At 50.0% G+C, this 22,500-nt stretch overlaps 1 pseudogene; it reads right to left on the bottom strand.

Annotated features, from left to right (window-relative positions):
- LOC123992830 overlaps positions 1-22,500 on the bottom strand; it is a 69,206-nt pseudogene that overhangs the window by 752 nt on the left and 45,954 nt on the right.

The following is a 22,500-nucleotide window of genomic DNA, read 5'->3' as shown; positions in this document are numbered from 1 at the left end:
ACTACTCTACTGAATCAGATTGATTAGGACATGATGTCATTCTGGTTACTACTCTACTGAATCAGATTGATTAGGACATGATGTCATTCTGGTTACTACTACTGAATCAGATTGATGAGGACATGATGTCATTCTGGTTACTACTCTACTGAATCAGATTGATTAGGACATGATGTCATTCTGGTTACTACTCTACTGAATCAGATTGATTAGGACATGATGTCATTCTGGTTACTATCTACTGAATCAGATTGATTAGGACATGATGTCATTCTGGTTACTACTCTACTGAATCAGATTGATTAGGACATGATGTCATTCTGGTTACTACTCTACTGAATCAGATTGATGAGGACATGATGTCATTCTGGTTACTACTCTACTGAATCAGATTGATTAGGACATGATGTCATTCTGGTTACTACTCTACTGAATCAGATTGATTAGGACATGATGTCATTCTGGTTACTACTCTACTGAATCAGATTGATTAGGACATGATGTCATTCTGGTTACTACTCTACTGAATCAGATTGATTAGGACATGATGTCATTCTGGTTACTACTCTACTGAATCAGATTGATTAGGACATGATGTCATTCTGGTTACTACTCTACTGAATCAGATTGATTAGGACATGATGTCATTCTGGTTACTACTCTACTGAATCAGATTGATTAGGACATGATGTCATTCTGGTTACTACTCTACTGAATCAGATTGATTAGGACATGATGTCATTCTGGTTACTACTCTACTGAATCAGATTGATTAGGACATGATGTCATTCTGGTTACTACTCTACTGAATCAGATTGATTAGGACATGATGTCATTCTGGTTACTACTGAATCAGATTGATTAGGACATGATGTCATTCTGGTTACTACCTACTGAATCAGATTGATTAGGACATGATGTCATTCTGGTTACTACTCTACTGAATCAGATTGATTAGGACATGATGTCATTCTGGTTACTACTCTACTGAATCAGATTGATTAGGACATGATGTCATTCTGGTTACTACTCTACTGAATCAGATTGATTAGGACATGATGTCATTCTGGTTACTACTCTACTGAATCAGATTGATTAGGACATGATGTCATTCTGGTTACTATACTGAATCAGATTGATTAGGACATGATGTCATTCTGGTTACTACTCTACTGAATCAGATTGATTAGGACATGATGTCATTCTGGTTACTACTCTACTGAATCAGATTGATGAGGACATGATGTCATTCTGGTTACTACTCTACTGAATCAGATTGATGAGGACATGATGTCATTCTGGTTACTACTCTACTGAATCAGATTGATTAGAACATGATGTCATTCTGGTTACTACTCTACTGAATCAGATTGATTAGAACATGATGTCATTCTGGTTACTACTCTACTGAATCAGATTGATTAGGACATGATGTCATTCTGGTTACTACTCTAATGAATCAGATTGATGAGGACATGATGTCATTCTGGTTACTACTCTACTGAATCAGATTGATGAGGACATGATGTCATTCTGGTTACTACTCTACTGAATCAGATTGATGAGGACATGATGTCATTCTGGTTACTACTCTACTGAATCAGATTGATTAGGACATGATGTCATTCTGGTTACTACTCTACTGAATCAGATTGATGAGGACATGATATCATTCTGGTTACTACTCTACTGAATCAGATTGATTAGGACATGATGTCATTCTGGTTACTACTCTACTGAATCAGATTGATTAGGACATGATGTCATTCTGGTTACTACTCTACTGAATCAGATTGATTAGGACATGATGTCATTCTGGTTACTACTCTACTGAATCAGATTGATTAGGACATGATGTCATTCTGGTTACTACTCTACTGAATCAGATTGATTAGGACATGATGTCATTCTGGTTACTACTCTACTGAATCAGATTGATTAGGACATGATGTCATTCTGGTTACTACTCTACTGAATCAGATTGATTAGGACATGATGTCATTCTGGTTACTACTCTACTGAATCAGATTGATTAGGACATGATGTCATTCTGGTTACTACTCTACTGGATGAATTGATTAGGACATGATGTCATTCTGGTTACTACTCTACTGAATCAGATTGATTAGGACATGATGTCATTCTGGTTACTACTGAATCAGATTGATTAGGACATGATGTCATTCTGGTTACTACTGAATCAGATTGATTAGGAACATGATTAGGACATGATGTCATTCTGGTTACTACTCTACTGAATCAGATTGATTAGGACATGATGTCATACTACTGAATCAGATTGTTACTACTCTACTGAATCAGATTGATTAGGACATGATGTCATTCTGGTTACTACTCTACTGAATCAGATTGATTAGGACATGATGTCATTCTGGTTACTACTCTACTGAATCAGATTGATTCAGGAATCAGATTGATTAGGACATGATGTCATTCTGGTTACTACTCTACTGAATCAGATTGATTAGGACATGATTAGACATGATGTCATTCTGGTTACTACTCTACTGAATCAGATTGATAGACATGATTAGACATGATGTCATTCTGGTTACTACTCTACCGGGTCTGAATCAGATGATTAGGACAGATCGTGTCATTCTGGTTACTACTCTACTGAATCAGATTGATTAGGACATGATTAGGACATGATGTCATTCTGGTTACTAATTACTGAATCAGATTGATTAGACATGATGTCATTCTGGTTACTATACTGAATCAGATTGATTAGGACATGATGTCATTCTGGTTACTACTCTACTGAATCAGATTGATTAGGACATGATGTCATTCTGGTTACTACTCTACTGAATCAGATTGATTAGGACATGATGTCATTCTGGTTACTACTGATCAGATTGATTAGGACATGATGTCATTCTGGTTACTACCTACTGAATCAGATTGATTAGGACATGATGTAGCTTCTGGTTACTGCTCTACTTTGAATCAGATTGATGAGGACATGATGTCATTCTGGTTACTACTCTACTGAATCAGATTGATGAGGACATGATGTCATTCTGGTTACTACTCTACTGAATCAGATTGATGAGGACATGGATGTCATTCTGGTTACTACTCTACTGAATCAGATTGATGAGGACATGATGTCATTCTGGTTACTACTCTACTGACATGATCAGATTGATTAGGACATGATGTCATTCTGGTTACTACTCTAATGAATCAGATTGATGAGGACATGATGTCATTCTGGTTACTACTCTACTGAACTGAATCAGATTGATGAGGACATGATGTCATTCTGGTTACTACTCTACTGAATCAGATTGATGAGGACATGATTTCATTCTGGTTACTACTCTACTGAATCAGATTGATGAGGACATGATGTCATTCTGGTTACTACTCTACTGAATCAGATTGATGAGGACATGATGTCATTCTGGTTACTACTCTACTGAATCAGATTGATTAGGACATGATGTCATTCTGGTTACTACTCTACTGAATCAGATTGATGAGGACATGATGTCATTCTGGTTGCTACTCTACTGAATCAGATTGATTAGGACATGATGTCATTCTGGTTGCTACTCTACTGAATCAGATTGATGAGGACATTGATTAGGACATGATGTCATTCTGTTACTACTCTACTGAATCAGATTGATTAGGACATGATGTCATTCTGGTTACTACTCTACTGAATCAGATTGATTAGGACATGATGTCATTCTGGTTACTACTCTACTGAATCAGATTGATTAGGACATGTCATTCTGGTTACTACTCTACTGAATCAGATTGATTAGGACATGATGTCATTCTGGTTACTACTCTACTAAATCAGATTGATTAGGACATGATGTCATTCTGGTTACTATACTGAATCAGATTGATTAGGACATGATGTCATTCTGGTTACTACTCTACTGAATCAGATTGATTAGGACATGATGTCATTCTGGTTACTACTCTACTGAATCAGATTGATTAGGACATGATGTCATTCTGGTTACTACTCTACTGAATCAGATTGATTAGGACATGATGTCATTCTGGTTACTACTCTACTGAATCAGATTGATTAGGACATGATGTCATTCTGGTTACTATACTGAATCAGATTGATTAGGACATGATGTCATTCTGGTTACTACTCTACTGAATCAGATTGATTAGGACATGATGTCATTCTGGTTACTACTCTACTGAATCAGATTGATTAGGACATGATGTCATTCTGGTTACTACTCTACTGAATCAGATTGATTAGGACATGATGTCATTCTGGTTACTACTCTAATGAATCAGATTGATGAGGACATGATGTCATTCTGGTTACTACTCTACTGAATCAGATTGATTACTGACACAGACTCTAAATCTTATTGGGACAGGGAGACTGCAGGTACAGTGTCCTCTGTAATTATTGGGACAGGGAAGCCTGCAGGTACAGTGTCCTCTGTAATTATTGGGACAGGAAGCCTGCAGGTACAGTGTCCTCTGTAGTATTGGGACAGTGGGGTCAGCAGGTAAGTGTCCTCTGTAATTATTGGGACAGGGAAGCCTGCAGGTACAGTGTCCTCTGTAATTATTGGGATAGGGAGACTGCAGGTACAGTGTCCTCTGTAATTACTGGGACAGTGGGGTCAGCAGGTACAGTGTCCCTCTGTAATTATTGGGACAGGGAGGCATTTGTTCTTATGACTCTAAATTCTGGGACAGGTTTGGATTTCAAATCAAACAATGACTATGAGGTTATAGCAGACTGTGCTTTAATTTGAAGGGATTACTGAGGATAACTGTCATACTATCTACAGTATATGTATGTATCGCCTCTGCTCGCGCACGCTTTAATCTCTGCGTGTTTGATCTCTGCGCGTGTATGATCTCTGCGCGTGTATGATCTCTGCGCGTGTTTGATCTCTGCGCGTGTTTGATCTCTGCGCGTGTTTGATCTCTGCGCGTGTTTGATCTCTGCGCGTGTATGATCTCTGCGCGTGTATGATCTCTGCGCGTGTTTGATCTCTGCGCGTGTTTGATCTCTGCGCGTGTTTGATCTCTGCGCGTGTTTGATCTCTGCGCGTGTTTGATCTCTGCGCGTGTTTGATCTTTGCGCGTGTTTGATCTCTGCGCGTGTTTGATCTCTGCGTGTGTTTGATCTCTGCGCGTGTTTGATCTCTGCGCGTGTTTGATCTCTGCGAGTGTTTGATCTCTGCGCGTGTTTGATCTCTGCGCGTGTTTGATCTCTGCGTGGCTACTTGTATCTGTATCGGGGTCAAATCCCATGTATTTATAAAGCTCTTTATACATCACAAAGTGCCTAGAACCAATGTTTAAAATGCTGTATAGAAACAATGATAAAAGCAGAGCGTGTTTTCTCTCTGCTGTTAACCACCAGTTCTCTCAGCAGCCTAGTAGGGACGACACCTACAGCAGCCTAGTAGGGACGACACCTACAGCAGCCTAGTAGGGACGACACCTACAGCAGCCTAGTAGGGACGACACCTACAGCAGCCTAGTAGGGACGACACCTACAGCAGCCTAGTAGGGACGACACCTACAGCAGCCTAGTAGGACGACACCTACAGCAGCCTAGTAGGACGACACCTACAGCAGCCTAGTAGGGACGACACCTACAGCAGCCTAGTAGGGACCCGACACCTACAGCAGCCTAGTAGGGACGACACCTACAGCAGCCTAGTAGGGACGACACCTACAGCAGCCTAGTAGGGACGACACCTACAGCAGCCTAGTAGGGACGATGACCTACAGCAGCCTAGTAGGACGACACCTACAGCAGCCTAGTAGGGACGACACCTACAGCAGCCTAGTAGGGACGACACCTACAGCAGCCTAGTAGGGACGACACCTACAGCAGCCTAGAGGGACGACACCTACAGCAGCCTAGTAGGAACGACACCTACAGCAGCCTAGTAGGGAAACACCTACAGCAGCCTAGTAGGGACGACACCTACAGCAGCCTAGTAGAACGTTGCCTACAGCAGCCTAGTAGGACGATACCTACAGCAGCCTAGTAGGACGACACCTACAGCAGCCTAGTAGGACGACACCTACAGCAGCCTAGTAGGGACAACACCTACAGCAGCCTAGTAGGGACGACACCTACAGCAGCCTAGTAGGAAGTGACTGACCTCCTTCCTGCCAGACCTGCGGGTGGCGCTACGGGATTAGTGTGGCAATCGGACTACTTTTCTCTCTCAAGTGCACACAAACACACACACACTTCCCTACACACACTCATTCACTCACAGGTCTCACACACACACAGGTCTCACAGGTCTCACACACACACACACACACACACACACACACACACACACACACACACACACACACACACACACACACACACACACACACACACACACACACACACACACACACACACACACACACACACACACACACACACACACACACACACACACACACACACACACGTCCCTTTACACACACATTCACTCACAGGTCACAGACACACACATTCACTCACAGGTCACACACACACACATTCACTCACAGGTCACAGACACACACACATTCACTCACAGGTCACAGACACACACACATTCACTCCAGGTCACAGACACACACACATTCACTCACAGGTCACAGACACACACATTCACTCACAGGTCACAGACACACACACATTCACTCACAGGTCACAGACACACACACATTCACTCACAGGTCACAGACACACACATTCACTCACAGGTCACAGACACACACACATTCACTCACAGGTCACAGACACACACACATTCACTCACAGGTCACAGACACACACTCATTCACTCACAGGTCACAGACACACACTCATTCACTCACAGGTCACAGACACACACACATTCACTCACAGGTCACAGACACACACACATTCACTCACAGGTCACAGACACACACACATTCACACACACGTCCCTTTACACACACACATTCACTCACAGGTCACAGACACACACACATTCACACACACGTCCCTTTACACACACACATTCACTCACGGGCCACAAGCTCAGAATGGTAAACAGGTGACCAGACGCCTGAGCGTTTTCTTCAAGTAATTGTCAGGTCAGTCTGACAGGTGGCGAGCGCCACTCTCCCTTCACGTCCCACAGCAGGCAGGGCAGAGCAGGCCGTATTAAAGCCCAGCCGGGCCACTCTCCCTTCACGTCCCACAGCAGGCAGGGCAGAGCAGGCCGTATTAAAGCCTAGCCGGGCCACTCTCCCTTCACGTCCCACAGCAGGCAGCGCAGAGCAGGCCGTATTAAACCCCAGCCGGGCCACTCTCCCTTCACGTCCCACAGCAGGCAGGGCAGAGCAGGCCGTATTAAAGCCCAGCCGGGCCACTCTCCCTTCACGTCCCACAGCAGGCAGGGCAGAGCAGGCCGTATTAAAGCCCAGCCGGGCCACTCTCCCTTCACGTCCCACAGCAGGCAGGGCAGAGCAGGCCGTATTAAAGCCCAGCCGGGCCACTCTCCCTTCACGTCCCACAGCAGGCAGGGCAGAGCAGGCCGTATTAAAGCCCAGCCAGGCCACTCTCCCTTCACGTCCCACAGCAGGCAGGGCAGAGCAGGCCGTATTAAAGCCCAGCCGGGCCACTCTCCCTTCACGTCCCACAGCAGGCAGGGCAGAGCAGGCCGTATTAAAGCCCAGCCGGGCCACTCTCCCTTCACGTCCCACAGCAGGCAGGGCAGAGCAGGCCGATAAAGCCCAGCCGGGCCACTCTCCCTTCACGTCCCACAGCAGGCAGGGCAGAGCAGGCCGTATTAAAGCCCAGCCGGGCCACTCTCCCTTCACGTCCCACAGCAGGCAGGGCAGAGCAGGCCGTATTAAAGCCCCAGCCGGGCCACTCTCCCTTCACGTCCCACAGCAGGCAGGGCAGAGCAGGCCGTATTAAAGCCCAGCCGGGCCACTCTCCTTCACGTCCCACAGCAGGCAGGGCAGAGCAGGCCGTATTAAAGCCCAGCCGGGCCACTCTCCCTTCACGTCCCACAGCAGGCAGGGCAGAGCAGGCTTATTAAAGCCCAGCCGGGCCGTTCGCTAATCCACCAGCTCAGATACGGGCTTAACTCCAGAAGGGTTATTCCATTACATTACGAGAGTGGCATAGAGAGTAAGATTGATAAAAGAGAGAGAGGAAGGGGGATAGGAGGAGACCGGGAGGAGACGGCGAGATAGAGCGCCTGGGTCCTGCCTGTCCACTATGACCTCAGCTGTTTAACACTGGCCTGACCCAGAAACAGAGTAGAGCTGTTTAACACTGGCACGGCCTGACCCAGAAACAGAGTAGAGCTGTTTAACACCGGCCTTAGAGCTGTTTAACACTGGCCCGGCCTGACCCAGAAACAGAGTAGAGCTGTTTAACACTGGCCCGGCCTGACCCAGAAACAGAGTAGAGCTGTTTAACACTGGCCTGACCCAGAAACAGAGTAGAGCTGTTTAACACTGGCCCGGCCTGACCCAGAAACAGAGTAGAGCTGTTTAACACTGGCCTGACCCAGAAACAGAGTAGAGCTGTTTAACACCGGCCTGACCCAGAAACAGAGTAGAGCTGTTTAACACTGGCCTGACCCAGAAACAGAGTAGAGCTGTTTAACACTGGCCCGGCCTGACCCAGAAACAGAGTAGAGCTGTTTAACACTGACCCAGAAACAGAGTAGAGCTGTTTAACACCGGCCTGACCCAGAAACAGAGTAGAGCTGTTTAACACTGGCCTGACCCAGAAACAGAGTAGAGCTGTTTAACACTGGCCTGACCCAGAAACAGAGTAGAGCTGTTTAACACTGGCCTGACCCAGAAACAGAGTAGAGCTGTTTAACACCGGCCTGACCCAGAAACAGAGTAGAGCTGTTTAACACTGGCCTGACCCAGAAACAGAGTAGAGCTGTTTAACACCGGCCTGACCCAGAAACAGAGTAGAGCTGTTTAACACTGGCCTGACCCAGAAACAGAGTAGAGCTGTTTAACACCGGCCTGACCCAGAAACAGAGTAGAGCTGTTTAACACCCTGACCAGAAACAGAGTAGAGCTGTTTAACACCGGCCTGACCCAGAAACAGAGAGAGCTGTTTAACACCGGCCTGACCCAGAAACAGAGTAGAGCTGTTTAACACCGGCCTGACCCAGAAACAGAGTAGAGCTGTTTAACACCGCCTGACCCAGAAACAGAGTAGAGCTGTTTAACACTGGCCTGACCCACTTATAGATAGTAACAGAGCAGACAGACAGGAAGTGAACTCACCTGTTATGTTATAGATAGTAACAGAGGAGACAGACAGGAAGAGAACTCACCTGTTATGTTATAGATAGTAACAGAGCAGACAGACAGGAAGAGAAACCTGTTATGTTATAGATAGTAACAGAGGAGACAGACAGGAAGTGAACTCACCTGTTATGTTATAGATAGTAACAGAGGAGACAGACAGGAAGTGAACTCACCTGTTATGTTATAGATAGTAACAGAGGAGACAGACAGGAAGTGAACTCACCTTTTTAACTTGTGCCTCCTTGATCTTCTCCAGAGCCACACGGATCTTCTCTGCCTTGGTCTTGGCAGCCTGTTCTTCCTACGGAAACACACACACATTAATACACAGACAAACAACAACACAGGTGCACACAAGGAACAGCAGGACTACAGGAGAGTAGTCGAGGGACCTGACCCCCCCTCTGTTCCTCTTGTTCCCCTTATCTAGAGTGGTGGGAACCCCCCCCACTCCTCTCTCTCTTCCTCTTGTCTAGAATGGTGGGAACCCCCCCACTCCTCTCTCTCTTCCTCTTGTTCCTTGTCTAGAGTGGTGGGAACCCCCACTCCTCTCTCTCTTCCCTTGTCCAGAGTGGTGGGAACCCCCCACTCCTCTCTCTTCCCCTTGTCTAGAATGGTGGGAACCCCCACTCCTCTCTCTCTTCCTTGTCTAGAATGGTGGAACCCCCCACTCCTCCTCTCTCTCTTCCTCTTGTTCCCTTGTCTAGAGTGGTGGGAACCCCCCACTCCTCTCTCTCTTCCCCTTGTCTAGAGTGGTGGGAACCCCCACTCCTCTCTCTCTTCCTCTTGTTCCCCTTGTCTAGAGTGGTGGGAACCCCCACTCCTCTCTCTCTTCCCTTGTCTAGAGTGGTGGGAACCCCCCACTCCTCTCCTCTTCCTCTTGTTCCTTGTCTAGAGTGGTGGGAACCCCCACTCCCTCTCTCTTCCCTTGTCTAGAATGGTGGGAACCCCCACTCCTCTCTCTCTTCCTCTTGTTCCCCTTGTCTAGAGTGGTGGGAACCCCCACTCCTCTCTCTCTTCCCCTTGTCTAGAATGGTGGGAACCCCCCACTCCTCTCTTCCTCTTGTTCCCTTGTCTAGAATGGTGGGAACCCACCCCCTCTCTCTTCCCCTTGTCTAGAATGGTGGGAACCCCCACTCCTCTCTCTCTTCCTCTTGTTCCCCTTGTCTAGAGTGGTGGGAACCCCCACTCCTCTCTCTCTTCCCCTTGTCTAGAGTGGTGGGAACCCCCCACTCCTCTCTCTTCCCCTTGTCTAGAGTGGTGGGAACCCCCACTCCCCTCTCTTCCCTTGTCTAGAATGGTGGGAACCCCCCTCTCTCTCTCTTCCTCTTGTTCCTTGTCTAGAGTGGTGGGAACCCCCACTCCCTCTCTCTTCTCTTGTTCCCCTTGTCTAGAATGGTGGGAACCCCCACTCCCTCTCTCTTCCTCTTGTTCCCCTTGTCTAGAGTGGTGGGAACCCCCACTCCTCTCTCTCTTCCCCTTGTCTAGAATGGTGGGAACCCCCACTCCTCTCTCTCTTCCTCTTGTTCCCTTGTCTAGAGTGGTGGGAACCCCCCCACTCCTCTCTCTCTTCCTCTTGTTCCCCTTGTCTAGAGTGGTGGGAACCCCCACTCCCCTCTCTCTCTTCCTCTTGTTCCCCTTGTCTAGAGTGGTGGGAACCCCCACTCCTCTCTCTCTTCCTCTTGTCTAGAATGGTGGGAACCCCCACTCCTCTCTCTCTTCCTCTTGTTCTTGTCTAGAATGGTGGGAACCCCCACTCCTCTCTCTTCCTCTTGTTCCCTTGTCTAGAGTGGAACCCCCACTCCTCTCTCTCTTCCTCTTGTAGAATGGTGGGAACCCCCACTCCTCTCTCTCTTCCTCTTGTTCCCCTTGTCTAGAGTGGTGGGAACCCCCACTCTCTCTCTCTTCCTCTTGTTCCCCTTGTCTAGAGTGGTGGGAACCCCCCACTCCTCTCTCTCTTCCTCTTGTTCCCCTTGTCTAGAGTGGTGGGAACCCCCACTCCTCTCTCTCTTCCTCTTGTCTAGAATGGTGGGAACCCCCCCACTCCTCTCTCTCTTCCTCTTGTTCCCCTTGTCTAGAGTGGTGGGAACCCCCACTCCTCTCTCTCTTCCCCCTTGTCTAGAATGGTGGGAACCCCCACTCCTCTCTCTCTTCCTCTTGTTCCCCTTGTCTAGAGTGTTGGGAACCCCCACTCCTCTCTCTCTTCCCCTTGTCTAGAATGGTGGGAACCCCCACTCCTCTCTCTCTTCCCTTGTCTAGAATGGTGGGAACCCCCCACTCCTCTCTCTTCCCTTGTCTAGAGTGGTGGGAACCCCCACTCCTCTCTCTCTTCCTTGTCTAGAATGGTGGGAACCCCCACTCCTCTCTCTCTTCCCCTTGTCTAGAATGGTGGGAACCCCCCTCCTCTCTCTCTTCCCCTTGTCTAGAGTGGTGGGAACCCCCACTCCTCTCTCTCTTCCCTTGTCTAGAATGGTGGGAACCCCCCACTCCTCTCTCTCTTCCCTTGTCTAGAATGGTGGGAACCCCCACTCCCTCTCTCTTCCTCTTGTTCCCCTTGTCTAGAGTGGTGGGAACCCCCCACTCCTCTCTCTCTTCCCTTGTCTAGAATGGTGGGAACCCCCACTCCTCTCTCTCTTCTCTTGTTCCCCTTGTCAGAGTGGTGGGAACCCCCACTCCTCTCTCTCTTCCCCTTGTCTAGAATGGTGGGAACCCCCCACTCCTCTCTCTCTTCCTCTTGTTCCCCTTGTCTAGAGTGGTGGGAACCCCCACTCCCTCTCTCTCTCTTCCTTGTCTAGAGTGGTGGGAACCCCCACTCCTCTCTCTCTTCCCCTTGTCTAGAATGGTGGGAACCCCCCACTCCTCTCTCTCTTCCTCTTGTTCCCCTTGTCTAGAGTGGTGGGAACCCCCCCTCTCTCTCTTCCCTGTCTAGAGTGGTGGGAACCCCCCACTCCTCTCTCTCTCTTCCTCTTGTTCCCCTTGTCTAGAGTGGTGGGAACCCCCACTCTCTCTTCCTCTTGTTCCCTTGAGTGGTGGGAACCCCCCACTCCTCTCTCTCTTCCTCTTGTTCCCCTTGTCAGAGTGGTGGGAACCCCCACTCCTCTCTCTCTTCCTCTTGTTCCCCTTGTCTAGAGTGGTGGGAACCCCCACTCCTCTCTCTTCCTCTTGTTCCCCTTGTCTAGAATGGTGGGAACCCCCACTCACTCTCTCTCTTCCTCTTGTTCCCCTTGTCTAGAGTGGTGGGAACCCCCACTCCTCTCTCTCTTCCTCTTGTTCCCCTTGTCTAGAGTGGTGGGAACCCCCCACTCCTCTCTCTCTTCCTCTTGTTCCCCTTGTCTAGAGTGGTGGGAACCCCCCACTCCTCTCTCTCTTCCTCTTGTTCCCCTTGTCTAGAATGGTGGGAACCCCCAGAGAGTGGTGGGAACCCCCCACTCCTCTCTCTCTTCCTCTTGTTCCCCTTGTCTAGAGTGGTGGGAACCCCCCCACTCCTCTCTCTCTTCCTCTTGTTCCCCTTGTCTAGAGTGGTGGGAACCCCCCCACTCCTCTCTCTCTTCCTCTTGTTCCCCTTGTCTAGAGTGGTGGGAACCCCCCACTCCTCTCTCTCTTCCTCTTGTTCCCCTTGTCAGAGTGGTGGGAACCCCCCACTCCTCTCTCTCTTCCTCTTGTTCCTTGTCTAGAGTGGTGGGAACCCCCACTCCTCTCCTCCCCTTGTCTGGGAACCCCACTCTCTCTCTTCCCCTTGTCTAGAGTGGTGGGAACCCCCCCACTCCTCTCTCTCTTCCTCTTGTTCCCCTTGTCTAGAATGGTGGGAACCCCCCCACTCCTCCGGTGCTCTCCCACTTACCTGGCTTCTCCAACAAGACGCCATTCTCACTCTAAAAACAGACCGTTTTTCTGCGTTCCTTTATGGAGAAATAAAAATGTATATTTCACGGTTTCTAGAAAGTAGAGAACGGTAGTGAGTGTTCGGGTCAAAAAAATAAAATAATCTGTCTCGTTTTTGTCAGAACAATGCCTCGTCTTTCAGCGATGGCTGCTGTTTTATATAATCCTCCCGTTGTTTCGTACACAGCCAGATTAGCATTTTGGATTGAAAGCTACATTTTGAACCAATTGTGTCCACAGTAGATTATTATTCTGTATCCTCCGTCAGAAGAATATCACAGGAAGTGAAGTAGCAATATAATCTGTAGCAGCAGTCTTTTCAGTCCTTTCAGGTCCAAAGCACTTCCTCCAAACAACCCGAAGCAGACAGGACTTCTCACAGTAAAAAACAACAACAAAGTCCTGTAGTTAATAAACCAATCCTGTTAGTCTCTTCCTGTCCCTAGTTAATAAACCAATCCTGTTAGTCTCTCTGTCCCGTTGTTAATAAACCAATCCTGTTAGTCTCTTCCTGTCCCGTAGTTAATAAACCAATCCTGTTAGTCTCTTCCTGTCCCGTAGTTAATAAACCAATCCTGTTAGTCTCTTCCCGTCCCGTAGTTAATAAACCAATCCTGTTAGTCTCTTCCCGTCCCGTAGTTAATAAACCAATCCTGTTAGTCTCTCTGTCCCGTAGTTAATAAACCAATCCTGTTAGTCTCTTCCTGTCCCGTAGTTAATAAACCAATCCTGTTAGTCTCTTTTTACTGCCAGATGAGGAGCTTCCAATCAGACATTGATAAGACTAATAAGAAGACAGATCATCTGAATCTATTCCAAGCCGGTTGAAAACCAGTTGTAGTGGGACAGCCCACTCAGACAAGCACCTTGTCAGGGAGTCCTGACAGAAACTGAGAACAGGAGAGGATCTGACGTGGAGGGGGGGAGGAGGGACTGGCTGTACCAACACGTACACACACAGAGACTGTTATCCCTCTCTCTCTCCATCAGAACATAATCCCTGACAGCGCTGTCCTCACCAAGGGGATGCTGGCGGTTCCATCCTTTAACCAGGGGATTCTGGCGGTTCCATAACCAAGGGGATTATGGCGGTTCCACCCTTTAACCAAGGGGATTCTGGTGGTTCCACCCTTTAACCAAGGGGATTCTGGCGGTTCCACCCTTTAACCAAGGGGATTCTGGCGGTTCCACCCTTTAACCAAGGGGATTCTGGCGGTTCCACCCTTTAACCAAGGGGATTCTGGTGGTTCCACCCTTTAACCAAGGGATTCTGGTGGTTCCACCCTTTAAACAAGGGATTCTGGTGGTTTCACCCTTTAACCAAGGGATTCTGGTGGTTCCACCCTTTAACCAAGGGGATTCTGGCGGTTCCACCCTTTAACCAAGGGGATTCTGGCGGTTCCATCCTTTAACCAAGATTCTGGCGGTTCCACCCTTTAACCAAGATTCTGGTGGTTCCACCCTTTAACCAAGGGGATTCTGGTGGTTCCATCCTTTAACCAAAGGGATTCTGGTGGTTCCATCCTTTAACCAAGGGATTCTGGTGGTTCCACCCTTTAACCAAGGGGATTCTGGTGGTTCCACCCTTTAACCAAGGGATCTGGTGGTTTAACTATGCCATTTTATAGCTGAGTGAGGGGACAGGTGGGTGTAGGGGAAGGATGGAATGGGACAGGTGGGTGTAGGGGAGGGGGGAGGGAGAATTAAAGCCCAAGCCTCTTATCAGCAGCACCCCTAACCCCCCCCCCCCCCCCATTCTGCATGGCTGCCCTAGCAACTGCCGCATTAACATAAATATAAATGGAGGGGGAGGGGTGACAGGAAGAGCTTTATATGAGAGGAGATTCCGTGTGATTTATTACCATTCACATCAGACACACTGAACGTGACGAGGGACCGTCACAACATTAAATGGTGTCAGTCTGTCAGACGGCTGCGCCTCATGATAGACAGTTCTCTAACCTATTTACTGTACATAATCCTTTTTGAAGTTGCCTTCCGTTCGTATCTGGGTTGCTGGGGCAACGTGTAACGTTTTTGGACTGACTCACCATGCAGAGGAGAAGTGGAATATTAATACGACTGCATGGAGTCTGTCGGCTGCTGGAAGGTAGGGGAGGATGGGTGGAGAGTAGGGGAGGATGGGTGAAGTAGGGAGGATAGGTGAAAGGGGGAGGATGGGTGGAGAGTAGGGAGGTGGGTGGAGAGTGGGAGGGTGGGTGGGAGAGTAGGGGAGGATGGTGGAGAGTGGGGGAGATAGGGGAGAGTAGGGAGGATGGGTGGAGAGTAGGGGAGGATGGGTGGAGAGTAGGGGAGGATGGGTGGAGAGTAGGGGAGGATGGGTGGAGAGTGGGGGAGGATGGGTGGAGAGTGGGGGGAGGATGGGTGGAGAGTAGGGGAGGATGGGTGGAGAGGGGAGTGGGTGGAGAGTGGGGATGGGTGGAGAGTGGGGGAGGATGGGTGGGTGGGGAGGGTGGGTAGGGGAGGGTGGGTGGAGAGTAGGGATGGGTGGAGAGGGGTGATGGGTGGAGAGTAGGGGAGGATGGTGAGGAGGATGGGTGGAGAGTAGGAGATGGGTAGTGGGGGAGGATGGGTGGAGAGTGGGGGAGGATGGGTGGGGGAGGATGGGTGGGAGAGTGGGGAGGATGGGTGGAGAGTGGGAGAGGATGGGTGGAGAGTGGGGAGGATGGTGGAGAGTAGGGGAGGATGGGTGGAGAGTGGGGAGGATGGGTGGAGTGGGAGGATGGGTGGAGAGTGGGGGAGGATGGGTGGAGCTTATGGGTGGAGAGTGGGGAGGATGGGTGGAGAGGGGAGGATGGGTGGAGAGTGGTGGAGGATGGGTGGAGAGTAGGGGAGGATGGGTGGAGAGTAGGGAGGATGGGTGGAGAGGTGGGGGAGTAGATTGGGGAGGATGGGTGGAGAGTAGGGGAGGATGGGTGGAGAGTAGGTGGGTATGGGAGGGTGGGTGGAGAGTAGGGGAGGAGGGTGGAGGTAGGGGAGGATGGGTGGAGAGTAGGGGAGGATGGGTGGAGAGTGGGGAGGGTGGGTCGGGGGAGGATGGGTGGAGTGGGGGAGGATGGTGGAGAGTGGGGGAGGATGGGTGGAGAGTGGGGGAGGATGGGTGGAGGGAGGATGGGTGGAGAGTGGGGGAGGATGGGTGGAGAGTGGGGAGGATGGGTGGGAGAGTGGGGGAGGATGGGTGGAGAGTGGGGGATGGGTGGAGCTTAGGGGAGGGTGGTGGAGAGAATGGGTGGGAGTAGGGGAGGATGGGTGGAGAGTAGGGGAGGATGGGTGGGGGAGGATGGGTGGAGAGTGGGGGAGGATGGGTGGAGAGTGGGGGGGAGGATGGGTGGGAGAGGAGGATGGGTGGAGAGTGGGGGAGGATGGGTGGAGAGTGGGGAGGATGGGTGGAGAGTGGGGGAGGATGGGTGGAGAGTGGGGGAGGATGGGTGGAGAGTGGGGAGGATGGGTGGAGAGTGGGGGAGGATGGGGAGAGTATGGGAGGATGGGTGGAGAGTAGGGGAGGATGGGTGGAGAGTATGGGAGGATGGGTGGAGAGGGGAGGATGGGTGGAGAGTAGGGGAGGATGGGTGAGCTTAGGGGAGGATGGGTGGGGAGGATGGGTGGAGAGTAGGGGAGGATGGGTGGATGGGGGATGATGGATGGAGAGATGGGTGGAGCTTAGGGGAGGTGGGGGGAGGATGGGAATGGGTGGAGAGTGGGGGAGGATGGGTGGAGAGTGGGGGAGGATGGGTGGAGAGTAGGGGAGGATGGGTGGAGAGTGGGGGAGGATGGGTGGAGAGTGGGGGAGGATGGGTGGAGAGTAGGAGGATGGGTGGCCTTACTATGGGTTCAACCATGCTGGTCATTTATGAACATGGGTGAAGAGTGTTCTGTTAAGGATGGGTGGAGAGGACTGGGTGGACATATGGGGAGGATCGGTGGAGAGTAGGGGAGGATGGGCCCTGGACCGTAGGGGATGGGTGGGTCCCCAGTCCATCTGACTGTGCTGCTCCAGTTTCAACTGTTCTGCCTTATTATTATTTGACCATGCTGGTCATTTATGAACATTTGAACATTTGGCCATGTTCTGTTATAATCTCTACCGGCACAGCCAGAAGAGGACTGGCCACCTCCCACATAGCCCGGTTCCTCTCAGGCTTCTTCCTAGGTTTTGGCCTTTCAGGAGTTTTTCCTAGCCACCGTGCTTTACACCTGCATTGTTTGCTGTTTGGGGTTTTAGGGCTGGGTTTCTGCAATAAGCACTTTGAGATATCAGCTGATGTACGAAGGGCTATATAAGTAAATAAATTTGATTTGATTTGATTTGATGGGTGGAGAGTGGGGGAGGATGGGTGGAGAGTAGGGGAGGATGGGTGGAGAGTAGGGGAGGATGGGTGGAGAGTAGGGGAGGATGGGTGGAGAGTGGGGAGGATGGGTGGAGAGTGGGGAGGATGGGTGGAGAGTGGGGGAGGATGGGTGGAGAGTGGGGGAGGATGGGTGGAGAGTGGGGGAGGATGGGTGGAGAGTAGGGGAGGGTGGGTGGAGAGTAGGGGAGGGTGGGTGGAGAGTAGGGGAGGGTGGGTGGAGAGAATGGGTGGAGAGTAGGGGAGGATGGGTGGAGAGTAGGGGAGGATGGGTGGAGAGTGGGGGAGGATGGGTGGAGAGTGGGGGAGGATGGGTGGAGAGTGGGGGAGGATGGGTGGAGAGTGGGGGAGGATGGGTGGAGAGTGGGGGAGGATGGGTGGAGAGTGGGGGAGGATGGGTGGAGAGTGGGGGAGGATGGGTGGAGAGTGGGGGAGGATGGGTGGAGAGTAGGGGAGGATGGGTGGAGAGTAGGGGAGGATGGGTGGAGAGTAGGGGAGGATGGGTGGAGAGTATGGGAGGATGGGTGGAGAGTAGGGGAGGGTGGGTGGAGCTTAGGGGAGGGTGGGTGGAGAGTGGGGGAGGATGGGTGGAGAGTAGGGGAGGGTGGGTGGAGAGTAGGGAGGGTGGGTGGAGAGTGGGGGAGGATGGGTGGAGAGTGGGGGAGGATGGGTGGAGAGTGGGGGGAGGATGGGTGGAGAGTGGGGAGGATGGGTGGAGAGTAGGGGAGGATGGGTGGAGAGTGGGGGAGGATGGGTGGAGAGTGGGGGAGGATGGGGTGGAGAGTATGGGAGGATGGGTGGAGAGTAGGGGAGGATGGGTGGAGAGTAGGGGAGGATGGGTGGAGAGTAGGGGAGGGTGGGTGGAGAGTAGGGGAGGGTGGGTGGAGAGTAGGGGAGGGTGGGTGGAGAGTAGGGGAGGGTGGGTGGAGAGTAGGGGAGGGTGGGTGGAGCTTAGGGGAGGGTGGGTGGAGAGGGGGGGAGGGTGGGTGGAGAGTAGGGGAGGGTGGGTGGAGAGTGGGGGAGGGTGGGTGGAGAGTAGGGGAGGGTGGGTGGAGAGTAGGGGAGGATGGGTGGAGAGTAGGGGAGGATGGGTGGAGAGTAGGGGAGGATGGGTGGAGAGTGGGGGAGGATGGGTGGAGAAGTAGGGAGGGATGGGTGGAGAGTGGGGGAGGATGTGTGGAGAGTATGGGAGGATGTGTGGAGAGTATGGGAGGATGAGTGGAGAGTGGGGGAGGATGGGTGGAGAGTAGGGGAGGATGGGTGGAGAGTAGGGGAGGATGGCTGAATGGAGTCTGTCGGCTGCTGTTTCTCAGTCAGGTATCACTGACATGGTGGAGCTCTGAGGCAGGATGCAGCATCACAGGTCTGGTCACGTCCTTCTCTGGATCCAGGAACTGACACTCATAAACCGCTGAGCTACTGAGCTTCTCAGAGACGTTAATTATTAAGATAAAATTAAATCATTAGAACAAAACAACGACCTTGGAGCAAGGGAGGGAACGAGAGACGGAACGAGGGAGGGGACGAGAGAGGGAGAAAGAGACGGTTCTCTAGGCCGAGTGGGGGGGGGGGGCAGCAGGTGCTAGTCCTGCGGCATTTATGGAAATAAATGTCAGAGCCATGCTGACCTGTTGTTTGGAGCAATTACAAAAGACCACCACAGCTTCTCAGACATGACTGAGGTGGAGAGAGTAAGGGAGCGAGGGATGGAGAAAGAGAAGGAGGGAGCAAGGGAGAGAGCGAGGGAGGGAGCAAGAGAGGGAGGGAGACAGGGAGTGAGAGAGCGAGGGAGGGAGGAAGGAAAGAAGGGTGGAAGGGAGCGAGGGAGGGAGCGAGAGTGGGAGGGAGCGAGAGTGGGAGGGAGGGAGTGAGGGAGGGAGCGAGAGGGAGGGAGTGAGGGAGCGAGAGTGGGAGGGAGGGAGCAAGAGGGAGCGAGACAGGGAGTGAGGGAGGAAAGAGATAACGGTGGAAGGGAGCGAGGGAGGGAGCGAGAGTGGGAGGGAGGGAGCGAGAGTGGGAGGGAGGGAGCGAGGGAGGGAGCGAGAGTGGGAGGGAGAGTGGGAGGGAGCGAGGGAGGGAGCGAGAGTGGGAGGGAGGGAGGGAGAGTGGGAGGGAGGGAGAGTGGGTGGGTGGGTGGGTGGGAGGGAGGGAGCGAGAGAGTGAGGGAGCGAGAGTACTGTCTGGAGGAACTAGTCCTGTTCTAGTTACTGTCTGGAGGAACTAGTACTGTCTGGAGGGACTAGTACTGTCTGAAGGGACTAGTACTGGTCTAGATACTGTCTGGAGGAACTAGTACCATCTGGAGGAACTAGTACCATCTGGAGGAACTAGTACAGTCTGGAGGAACTAGTGCTGTTGTATAGTTACAGTCTGGAGGAACTAGTGCTGTTGTATAGTTACAGTCTGGAGGAACTAGTACTGGTATAGGTACAGTCTGGAGGAACTAGTTCTGGTATAGGTACTGTCTGGAGGAACTAGTACTGGTATAGGTACAGTCTGGAGGAACTAGTGCTGTTGTATAGTTACAGTCTGGAGGAACTAGTTCTGGTATAGGTACAGTCTGGAGGAACTAGTGCTGTTGTATAGTTACAGTCTGGAGGAACTAGTACTGTTGTATAGTTACAGTCTGGAGGAACTAGTGCTGTTGTATAGTTACTGTCTGGAGGAACTAGTGCTGTTGTATAGTTACCGTCTGGAGGAACTAGTGCTGTTGTATAGTTACTGTCTGGAGGAACTAGTGCTGTTGTATAGTTACCGTCTGGAGGAACTAGTGCTGTTGTATAGTTACAGTCTGGAGGAACTAGTGCTGTTGTATAGTTACCGTCTGGAGGAACTAGTGCTGTTGTATAGTTACCGTCTGGAGGAACTAGTGCTGTTGTATAGTTACCGTCTGGAGGAACTAGTGCTGTTGTATAGTTACAGTCTGGAGGAACTAGTGCTGTTGTATAGTTACAGTCTGGAGGAACTAGTTCTGGTATAGGTACAGTCTGGAGGAACTAGTGCTGTTGTATAGTTACTGTCTGGAGGAACTAGTGCTGTTGTATAGTTACTGTCTGGAGGAACTAGTGCTGTTGTATAGTTACTGTCTGGAGGAACTAGTGCTGTTGTATAGTTACCGTCTGGAGGAACTAGTGCTGTTGTATAGTTACCGTCTGGAGGAACTAGTGCTGTTGTATAGTTACCGTCTGGAGGAACTAGTGCTGTTGTATAGGTACAGTCTGGAGGAACTAGTTCTGGTATAGGTACAGTCTGGAGGAACTAGTGCTGTTGTATAGTTACTGTCTGGAGGAACTAGTGCTGTTGTATAGTTACTCTCCACAAATAGAAAGGTCCTTTCCACGGTAGCAAGATCTTATTTTTTTTGTTGCAAATTTTCTATTAAAATGTATTGGAGTGAGATAATTTACTTGTTATTTATTTATCATAATTTGGTTTTAATCCAGAGAATTTAGAAAAAGTATCTAGATCCTCTATGAGGCTGTGCAGGGATGCAAATTGTGGATTTAAAAGAAAAAGTGAATTATCAGCATACAGCGCCTATGTTTTTAAGCCCTGTATTCTAATGCCTTGATACATCTGTTTGATCTGATTTTAATAGCTAACATTTTAAAATCCATAATAAATAGATATGCCGATAGTGGACAACCTTGTTTTAATCCTCTTGACAATTTAATACCTTCTGAGAAGTAACCACTATTTACTGTTGACGGCACTGTAAATGTTGACCTAAGTTTGTTAGATCAGTAAAAATATTGCAATATTATATTTTGTTCATATCTGACCCTTGACCTGTTACATGTCAACTTTGACCATAGTCTACTGTAATAATAATAATATAGATATATAAATGAGTGATCCCATTTGGAGATTGTGGTGGGGCCAGACTGTTTGGCATGTCAATGACCATACAGCAGGAGCCGCTATAGAGCCAGGACTGATCTGGAACCATGAGTCGGATATAGAGCACGGACTGATCTGGAACCAGGAGTCGGATATAGAGCCAGGACTGATCTGGAACCAGGAGTCAGATATAGAGCACAGGCTGATCTGGAACCAGGAGTCAGATATAGAGCACAGACTGATCTGGAACCAGGAGTCAGATATAGAGCACAGACTGACCTGGAACCAGGAGTCGGATATAGAGCCAGGACTGACCTGGAACCAGGAGGCGGATATAGAGCACAAACTGACCTGGAACCAGGAGTCGGATATAGAGCCAGGACTGACTTGGAACCAGGAGGCGGATATAGAGCCAGGACTGACCTGGAACCAGGAGGCGGATATAGAGCCAGGACTGATCTGGAGTCAGGAGGCGGATATAGAGCCAGGACTGACCTGGAACCAGGATGCAGATATAGAGCCAGGACTGATCTGGAGTCAGGAGGCGGATATAGAGCCAGGACTGATCTGGAGTCAGGAGGCGGATATAGAGCACGGACTGACCTGGAGTCAGGCTATGCTTCTGTTCTGACACCTTACCTGAAACACGTTAACTGTGACCCTACGTAAACTCTATAGTCCTATTAGTCCAACTGACTTAACTCCAAATCATCATATACATCTTCATATCCTGGTTCTCTGTTTCCATATGTTCTACACCTCCATATCCTGGTTCTCTGTTTCCGTGTGTTCTACATCTCCATATCATGGTTCTCTGTTTCCATGTGTTCTACATCTCCATATCCTGGTTCTCTGTTTCCATGTGTTCTACATCTCCATATCCTGGTTCTCTGTTTCCGTGTGTTCTACAACTCCAGATCCTGGTTCTCTGTTTCCGTGTGTTCTACATCTCCAGATCCTGGTTCTCTGTTTCCATGTGTTCTACATCTCCATATCCTGGTTCTCTGTTTCCGTGTGTTCTACATCTCCATATCTCCAGTCCAGACAGACATGTTGACTTGGTTTGGGAGGATGGGTCAGTCCAGACAGACTTGTTGACTTGGTTTGGGAGGCTGGGTCA

Source organism: Oncorhynchus gorbuscha, linkage group LG01, assembly GCF_021184085.1.
Source record: "Oncorhynchus gorbuscha isolate QuinsamMale2020 ecotype Even-year linkage group LG01, OgorEven_v1.0, whole genome shotgun sequence".
NCBI lineage: Eukaryota > Metazoa > Chordata > Actinopteri > Salmoniformes > Salmonidae > Oncorhynchus > Oncorhynchus gorbuscha.
The sequence above is the reverse complement of the archived record's forward strand: the minus strand, read 5'-3'. Positions and strand labels throughout refer to the sequence as shown.